The 8365-nt window shown below is 37.5% G+C and overlaps 1 non-coding gene across 1 annotated transcript; it reads right to left on the bottom strand.

Annotated features, from left to right (window-relative positions):
- Positions 1–868: 868 nt before the first annotated feature.
- On the bottom strand, positions 869–994 carry LOC114195745 (small nucleolar RNA snoR77). The gene has a single exon (XR_003606576.1). It is a non-coding gene; the product is annotated as a small nucleolar RNA snoR77 (small nucleolar RNA).
- Positions 995–8365: the final 7371 nt, after the last annotated feature.

The raw sequence follows: 8365 nt of genomic DNA, 5'->3' as shown, positions 1-8365 counted from the left end.
CTTTGAACTTAACCATTTCTATCTAATTTATTTAAATTTAATTATCTAATATTATTTATTTACTCAAGTCTAACCGATAATACTCCAAACATTCATTAAAATCTCTTTGAATAGGTTGGATGATTTTTATTGCTTAAAGGTACTGGAAAGAAGTTTAGAGTTTAAAGATTTTTGACGATTAATGATAACTTCTGATATTATATTTGTATATAAAGGATATAATTTATATATTAGAGGTAAAGAAAACAATTTATTTGAAAAAAAAATAGCTTTGTTTGAAACCTTTATTTCTATTTTAATAGATTAAAATTTATTTTTAATCTATTAAAACGTTCTTTTAAGTTTTATAGAATGTGAAATGACAAAAAAATAATAATTTGAATAGAGATTTATTATTTAAATTCATACCAAAAATGAAAATTTAAATCCCAATGATAAAAACAAAAGCTATCCAAATAATTAATAGAGATTTATTATAACTCCGACAGCTTTCAAAACTAACTCTTGTCATTTTCCCACATATTTAGGCAGCACCCAAAATATTCAAACTTTTTCACTTTAATGAAAATTTTAAATTGTTTTTCCTATCAAGAATATGAATTCGTTATTGAAATTAATATTTTAACTTTATAAATCAATTAAATATCCACCTTTAATTTTGCAAAGTCAAGTTCTGCTTTTGATGTAGAAAAAAAACTAACAAAATCCAATAAAGAATATGATACTCTCACCATTAAAAAATGGCACAAACGTTAGTTTCTACAGAAAAGATAAATCCACAAAACAAAATTAAGAATCATCAATTTAACATCAATCTCTGCAACCCAAAAGATAACTAAACACACCAAAATAAAATGGAGAATCTTGAAATGTACTTGAGCTTACTAGACCAGCTTCAAAATAATTTCAGCAAGTCTGAAGAGCAAAAGAATTTTATATACGAGCAGTTTAACACCTCTCATGCCATTTAATTATCGTGGCAAGAAGGCTGCCTGAATTACTACTCAATAACCAAATTTCAGATCCCCCACAATCATCAATTTCCAAACCCTCTAAACAAACAATTTGGAAGATTACGCAAACTAAATATAAAACCATACTTGATCAAAAATCATCACAAACAAAATCAAAAATGTATCAACCTTAGCGAAAAGATCCGCATACTGATTAAAGAAACATGGTAGCGAAAATTAGTGAAAAGGTTGAAAAAACTCAGTATTGGGTGCTGCATTCATCTCTATGGCACGGGTTAAAAGCCAAAGAGCCAAACTCCAGACCCTAATGCCACAAAATACGTAAACCTAAGATAGAACAAAACCAGAAATAGATGGAAAATTCCTAAAACATAAACGTAAAGGGAACACAGAGATTACAATGCAATCCTTTTGCATCCGTTGAAGCGCAGTCACGCCGCTTAGAAACCCTAAGCTAAGCACGAGTTGGGGTTAGGGATTGGTGAGAGTATATATAGGCATCAAGGGACTGAGAATGCTCTCTCAGTGTAACGGATTTTGGGCCAAATATGTATTGGACTCTTTCCGAAAGGCTTTTACAATGCAGCCCTATTACTAGAAAATTTTCATTAAAAACGTTAATATTATTAAAATTATAAATATCAATTAATAACATATAATTATAACAGTTAATATAATCAGATTTTTATTACTAAAAAATATAATTATATTTTTATTATTTAAGGATATCTTTGAATATAATTATCTCTCTATTAGTCAATAATATAATTACATTCTTATGATTTAAAGATATTTTCAATTTTTTTAATATTATTAAACTCTTTATTTAAATATTACATAAATATAAATGTACATAAGTACAACTTTTATATTAATGATATCATAACAAATATATTTATAAACAGTTATACAAATTTGAAGAGTTAAATATATACATGATTTAATTAGTGATTTAATTCTCTAATTTGTTATTTTGGTTTATTTTGTAATTTTTATCATTGTTTAGTTTAATCTAGTCCTTCAATTTCTTAAAAATGTTTGATTTGGTCCTCTTGTTATTTTTTATTCAATTTAGTCTTCTTCTTTTCTTAGATGATTCAACTTTGTCCTTTCTATTTTAAGATCAAATTAGTAATTAAACTTAATCACAACTTATATATACATGTTCAAATATTTTTTAATTATTTATATATCAAACCACTCAAAACCTAAACCTAGATACTCAAATTATTTAATTTTTTACACCCCACATAAATACTCAAATTATTTAATTTTTTACATCCCACCTAAATACTCAAATTTTTTACATTTAGGTAAAGTGATTTGATGGATACAAAAAGTAATTGTCTTATAACAGCAGCCTAAACGTCCATGTCGGCCCAAATTGCACCTCACATCTTTACACGATTACATCATGAGTTCAGACCCCCTAAGTTTAAAAAACAAAAATTAGTAGTATATATTATATTATTGGAAATTAAAATAGGTAATTTTTGATTTTTTATATAAAATGTAACATTTAGTGTTAATAAATAATAAAACATAAAATTAAATACAATAAATGTAAGGCCCACTTTTCGTGCTGCCCTTTTCTTAAGGCTGCCCCTAACCATTGGGCCTTAGGGCTGGCCCAGAAGGGGGGAAACAGACCTAAATATGCCAAAACCCTAATCCTTGTGCTCATTGCGTAAAACAAATTCTCGCATACCTCGAGCTGTTGCTACCTCTGTTAGGGCTTTACTCTCACCATCCTATTGAGCTAGGAGGACCAGTTGTTCCAAGTAAGTTAACCGCCCAAACGTTCTCTTCTCATTCTAGCTTTATTGTCGGGGTTTCAACTGAGGTTCCTTTATTAATCTCGTTTCCGCTCTGTTTCTCTAATCTCTAGTTCATTAAGATAAACTCGTAGTTGTTGTGCTCGCTATTTGGGGTTGGGAGTCTTGTACTAGCTTATTCCAGGTAAGGGAAGCTAGACTTCATACTTTTGATTCACTGTTTGGTGTGCTTTGGTCCTGTTTTGTGTTTTGGGTGATCGTATGTTGTTTCTGATGGTACAAAAATGCTTTGGGTGTTGTTGTTCCCTGTTTGAATAAGCGTGGTTCAGTGGTGAGTACTGATATACTCGCCCAGGCGAGAATCACAGGAACTTGCCAAGTTTTTTCTACTCGAGCGCTCGCCCAGGCGAGTGGCTGCGTTTTGAGCGACGAACTGTCTCGCTCAGGCGAGACAGCCTTGCCTAAGCAAGAGCTCGTGAAGTTCTCCAGGAGCCACTGTTGCAATCTCGCCTAAGCGAGAGTCTGCTGCTTGAGCGAGAGTACTCTTCTCGCCTGAGCGAGAACTCTAGCTTGGGCGAGACCTCCTTTGGGTTTTTGCTATGCTTTGTTTCATGAATGCTGATGGTTGTTGTAAGACCCGGGAAAATTAAATAGTTATTTCATTAGTTATTTAATTAGGACGGGTAATGAGAACATTTAAAGCAATAAATATGAGGAGCTATGACGTGGAAAAGTACTAGCTCAAGTGGTTGAGAGTACTTTATTATGTGTGAGGACTTGGGTTCGAGTCCTATGTGTGCCATTTGGATGTTATCTAAATTATGTGTTTTTTTGTGTGTTTATATATTGAATGTGTAGTGTAATGATAAATTCCTAAAATTGTAGGAGTTATCATGAAATATGAATTGGTTGAGTGGTTATGTACTTAAATTGTTAATTGATTAATTGTGGGTTCAATCCTTGTTAAGAACAAAACTAATTTTCTTTTTTGGCAATTTTGGGTTGCATGGTATTGAAGGGACGTAGAAACCCTAGCTGCAGATGAAGGCAGTCCAATGGGTAGGAAACCATTCAATAATGGTTCATGAGTAGTCATTAGCTAGGATACTTAAGGTATTTTCGTTTTTAGCATTTAGCACCTTTAATTTGGGTAATAAGTAAGAGAGAACAAGCTAGTGGGAGAGGCAAAGAGTACCACAATGGGTGTAAGGGTCGATTAGTAGGTTTTCATAAGGGAGAAACTGATTGTAAGAGGGTGGAGTGGCTGGAAAACATTGTGGACGTGCAAGAGAGGGTTAAGGAAGCTTTTTGGATTGGAGATACATCAAGAATTCGTGGTTTAGCAAGGAATTCCAGGTTAGGGGAGTTGTTTTCTTGCCTTTTTGATTGCAATTGAATAACTGTGCAATGCCTTGAATCATAGCATGATCACTGCGTCATTTTCTGCACTGTTGTATTGAAGTTTCTGGATTTTTCCAGAAACCGCCTGGCGGTTCATCCCGTACCGCCAGGCGGCACATCAGACTAGTGTGTTGTTCTTAATTTGGCATGAACCGCCTGGCGGCGATGAATTTCTGCCAGGCGGCGCGACACTGTTGCGTTCTATTTTGGTGAGTTGTAATGCTGTTTGCGTGTTAATCAATTGGATTATTGAAATTGGTATGTTTAGTTTCTATTGAATATTTGGTTGGGCGGAAATCAATTGGAATTCAAAGTATGGCAATGTTCTAGGTATATTCGTGGATGAACTGATTTGGGGGATTCTAGAGGGTAAAGATCGAGGAGTCTATATGCATTGAATTAAGAACGGGAAACTAGTCCTTAAAATAGGTATGGTCATTTCTGGGTGAATGGATATGGTGGAACTGAGTACTGGAAAAAGGGGTGGAGTCTGTCACAGGTATGGAAGAAGCCTGGTTCGTGCAGGCACTGTTACTCCGCCTGGCGGCAAGCAAAGCGCCGCCAGGCGATGACGCGGGGGCAGGGGGCTATTTTGTGAGGTCTTGGTGGCGGAATTGAGAGTAGAGATTTGGAGTAGGTGAGGGTATTGATAATTTGGTAACATAGAAAAATAGGGGAATAAAATACTGTGAGGATTAATTAAAGGGACGGTAAGGAGTAGATGTATAACTAATCATGGTGTTGGGTTGTATATAAGGGAGAAAAGGGAGAGGGGAGAATTGTGATTACTAGATCAGGTTTCTGGAAGCATGGTAATTGTGAAATTGTGACTAGCCAAGGCTGATTATGACTAACAGATTTTAGTTAAGGATTGGGGGGGGGGGGGGGGGTATAATCAGTAGTGGTGATAATTGGTTATGTTATATTGCATGAGGAATTATGGAAAAAGGATTCTAAGCCGGATGAGAGAGAAGGATGGCTTAATGCAGTGGGATATACCTTGGAATGTAATTGAGGGTATTAAATTGTGGACTGTGTCCTTAGATGGGGATGAATTGCCTTACTATAACAAAGCTCACATATAGTAAAAACTTGTATAAAGGGGGACCAAGGTAAAGTTAGGTGTGGATACTTATGTTAGTTGTAGACTAACCATAATGTACATTCTACAGAAGAGTTTATTCGGGGCCCTGGAATGGAGCCACTTAGCATATTAGACTAACTGAGTTGCTAAAAGAAAACCAGAGGGGTTTCGCTGCTGATACAGCGCCTGGCGGCACGGGTAGGTGCGCCAGGCGGTGGGACTAGCGTCAGGGGTCCCTGTATGGGATAGCGCCTGGCGGCACGGTGTGTTCCGCCAGGCGGGTGACGAGAAAACAGTGGGTCTGGGAGGACGCTGGCGCCTGGCGGTGAGTGAATACCGCCAGGCGGTCTGGAACAGTTTCGCCTGGCGGCCTGTGGGCCGAGCCAGGCAAAAATGCTGTTGTTCTTTGCTTTCTGGTGTGTTGTTTTTAACTGACAACGATGCTTTGCTTGGATCGGGAGATGCTGTGCCATGAGCGGGTAGGTTCATGGATGGTGTTTGACATGTGATGATATGAACGGGGAGGTTCATATTCAGTTACTCTCACGTGGGGATACGAGCGAGGTAGGTTCGTATGTTCCGTGCTCACGTTGAGAGATGCCACGTGCGGGGAGGTACGGGGGCTGGTGGATCACATGTGTTGGACTACGGGCGGGCAGGTCCGTAGAGTAGGACTACGAGCGGGGAGATTCGTAGAGCAGGACTACGAGCGGGGAGGTTCGTAGAGGCAGGACCACGAGCGGGTAGGTTCGTGTGAGCATCAGATTCCCGAGTTCAAGGCTAACAAATTGTATGATTTGAAGACTGATAAGTCTTGGGGTTAAGGTCTTGGCCAAGAATTATAGATAATGAATAAGATGGGTAAATGATCTATCTTGTGTTTATATGCTTGTTATTTTATTTTCTCAGCTCACCCTTTCTGTTTGTGTTTGGCGATGATCGTGTGATTTGTTACACGGGAGCAGATGTTGATACAGGTGGTGCTGAGGATGTTCAGATGGCGGAGTGAGGGCTAGCATGGGATTAGAGCTAGAGTTTTACTCATATGTATTTTATGTTTTAAACACAAATTTTGGGAACTTGTAACATTTTATGAATTTAGTTATGAGTTTTGGCGCGCTATCTTAATAAATTGAAATTTTCCCGCGTTGGGATTCTTACCGAGATGACTATTAATGAATTTATTTCTTTTATTATTTATTTTTAAGTAATATTCCCTAGGGATGTTACAGTTGTTTGATTGGATGGTTCATTGACTTATTATGTACAAAGGGGTGGATATGCATGTATTATGTATGTTGTGGGTGAGAACAAATGAATTGGAAATGAGCTTGGCATGAGATATATTTGATGGTTGAATACTCATACTAAATGACATGTTAATGTTATGCATAAGAACTTCATGATTGATTGATAATGTATGATTAAGGTTTGTGTAGGACATAATTCCATGATCCTTGTAGCGGGGCTCGTGGTGGTGTCTCATCTTATGGACATAATTTCGTGGGCCCTTCTAGGGGGAGTCCTCGGTGGTGCCTCAACTATAGGACCTAATTCCATGAACCTCGAGGTGAGGATTCACGGTGGTGCCTCGAGACTAGGACGTAATTCCACGAGGATAACGTGGTGGTGCCTCAAGGCCAGGACGTAATTCCACGAAGGCCACGTGGTGGTACCTCTTGTAAGGGTATAATTCCGCGAAGGTCTCGCGGTGACGCCTCACTGCTAGGACATAATTCCACTGCCACGTGTGATGAAGGATTATCTTGTTCCTTTTTAAGATTATTGAATATGGTGAGTTGATTAAGAAAGCTAAGTGAAATCCCCACTGGACATTAAGATAGCATGCTATCTAGATGTGAAGTTTCATTTCACAAAGCTCAATAGAAGAAGATGATTGATTGCTTCAAAACAAAAAGGATATGGAAAGCACATAAACCATAGAAAACCAAGAACAATTAAAGGAAGAAGAAAACATAAAATGGAAAGGAAAGAAATGGTAAAAATGTGAGAAGCACGCCACTACAAGGCTAGGCTAGAAGCCATGGCAACCTTGAAGATGAGTGGATGTGTGCCGCCACTTGCTATGCAAGATAAGGCTTAAAAGTTTCACTCCCAAGGGAGGAAACTCTCACAAATGGTTGAGACTCAAGAGTGTTTTTACTTCAAAATCTTCAACCCTTTTACATGTCTAGGAGCACCCTTATATAGAAGAGTTTAGGGGCCTCTAAGCAAATAAAAGATACCTAAGGATGTCTCTACAAAAACCTAACCCTAGCTTCTAGAAACTAGGTCAAATAAGGTTACAAAAAATGAGAGACAAAAGAGCTAGCTATGGTGTGTGCAAGGCTAATTTCGTTCTAGCACAAAAGGAGACAAAGAATGTGTCTCATATGTCTCCAAAAAGTGGCCAAAGAGTGCTAAAAACAAAGGAGACCAAAGGTACATAGGTACACTTGCTTCATGCCTTTTACTTTATGCTTTATGCCTTTGCTTTACTCTCTCTTCCACATCATTTATGCTCCCCAATCACCATGCGCCACCTAGCATTGCTTTCTTACTCCTAATTAACCTACAAAGCAAATAAACATAGATTAGCATGTTGGCTTAAGTCAAGTCAACTGTAGTCAATAAGTCAAACCTAGTCAAAGGTCAACAAGTCAACTAAAGTTGATTCAACTAAGTCAACTTTGGGAATCAAAAATAATAAACACAAATGAAAAGGGATGAAGGATTAGTGAACTTCCTCTCTAAATATGCTTAGTCTTCTTAAGCATGTGCCTTCATCCTTGGTTGGGGTCAATCCTTCATCAACGTGGTGGTGCCTAATTAAGCTTATCCGGATAGTCAAGTCTTGGTGTTTTATATGGTTAGGTACCTCACATGTGGATGTCTGCTATGTATGTTTGAATATTTAAATTGTATATTGAGTGTATGATATGATGATTTCTTCGTTAGCTTACCCTTTCGCTTGCTTGTGTGTCATGTGTGGTTTCCTCCCTTGCGATGATCATCAACCTTGTTGATGTGAGCATATGTGAGAACTTTCGGCAATGGTAATAATAATGGAGATGCTGCGGTTTGATGAATCTCTGACGTCTATCGGGTTCACTTTGGGGACCCATAACTTT

Source organism: Vigna unguiculata, chromosome 8 (assembly GCF_037176805.1).
Source record: "Vigna unguiculata cultivar grain cowpea cultivar isolate G323 ecotype 2 chromosome 8, ASM3717680v1, whole genome shotgun sequence".
Classification (NCBI taxonomy): Eukaryota; Viridiplantae; Streptophyta; class Magnoliopsida; order Fabales; family Fabaceae; genus Vigna; species Vigna unguiculata.
Note: the sequence above shows the minus strand (reverse complement) of the source record. Positions and strands in the feature narration are given on the sequence as shown.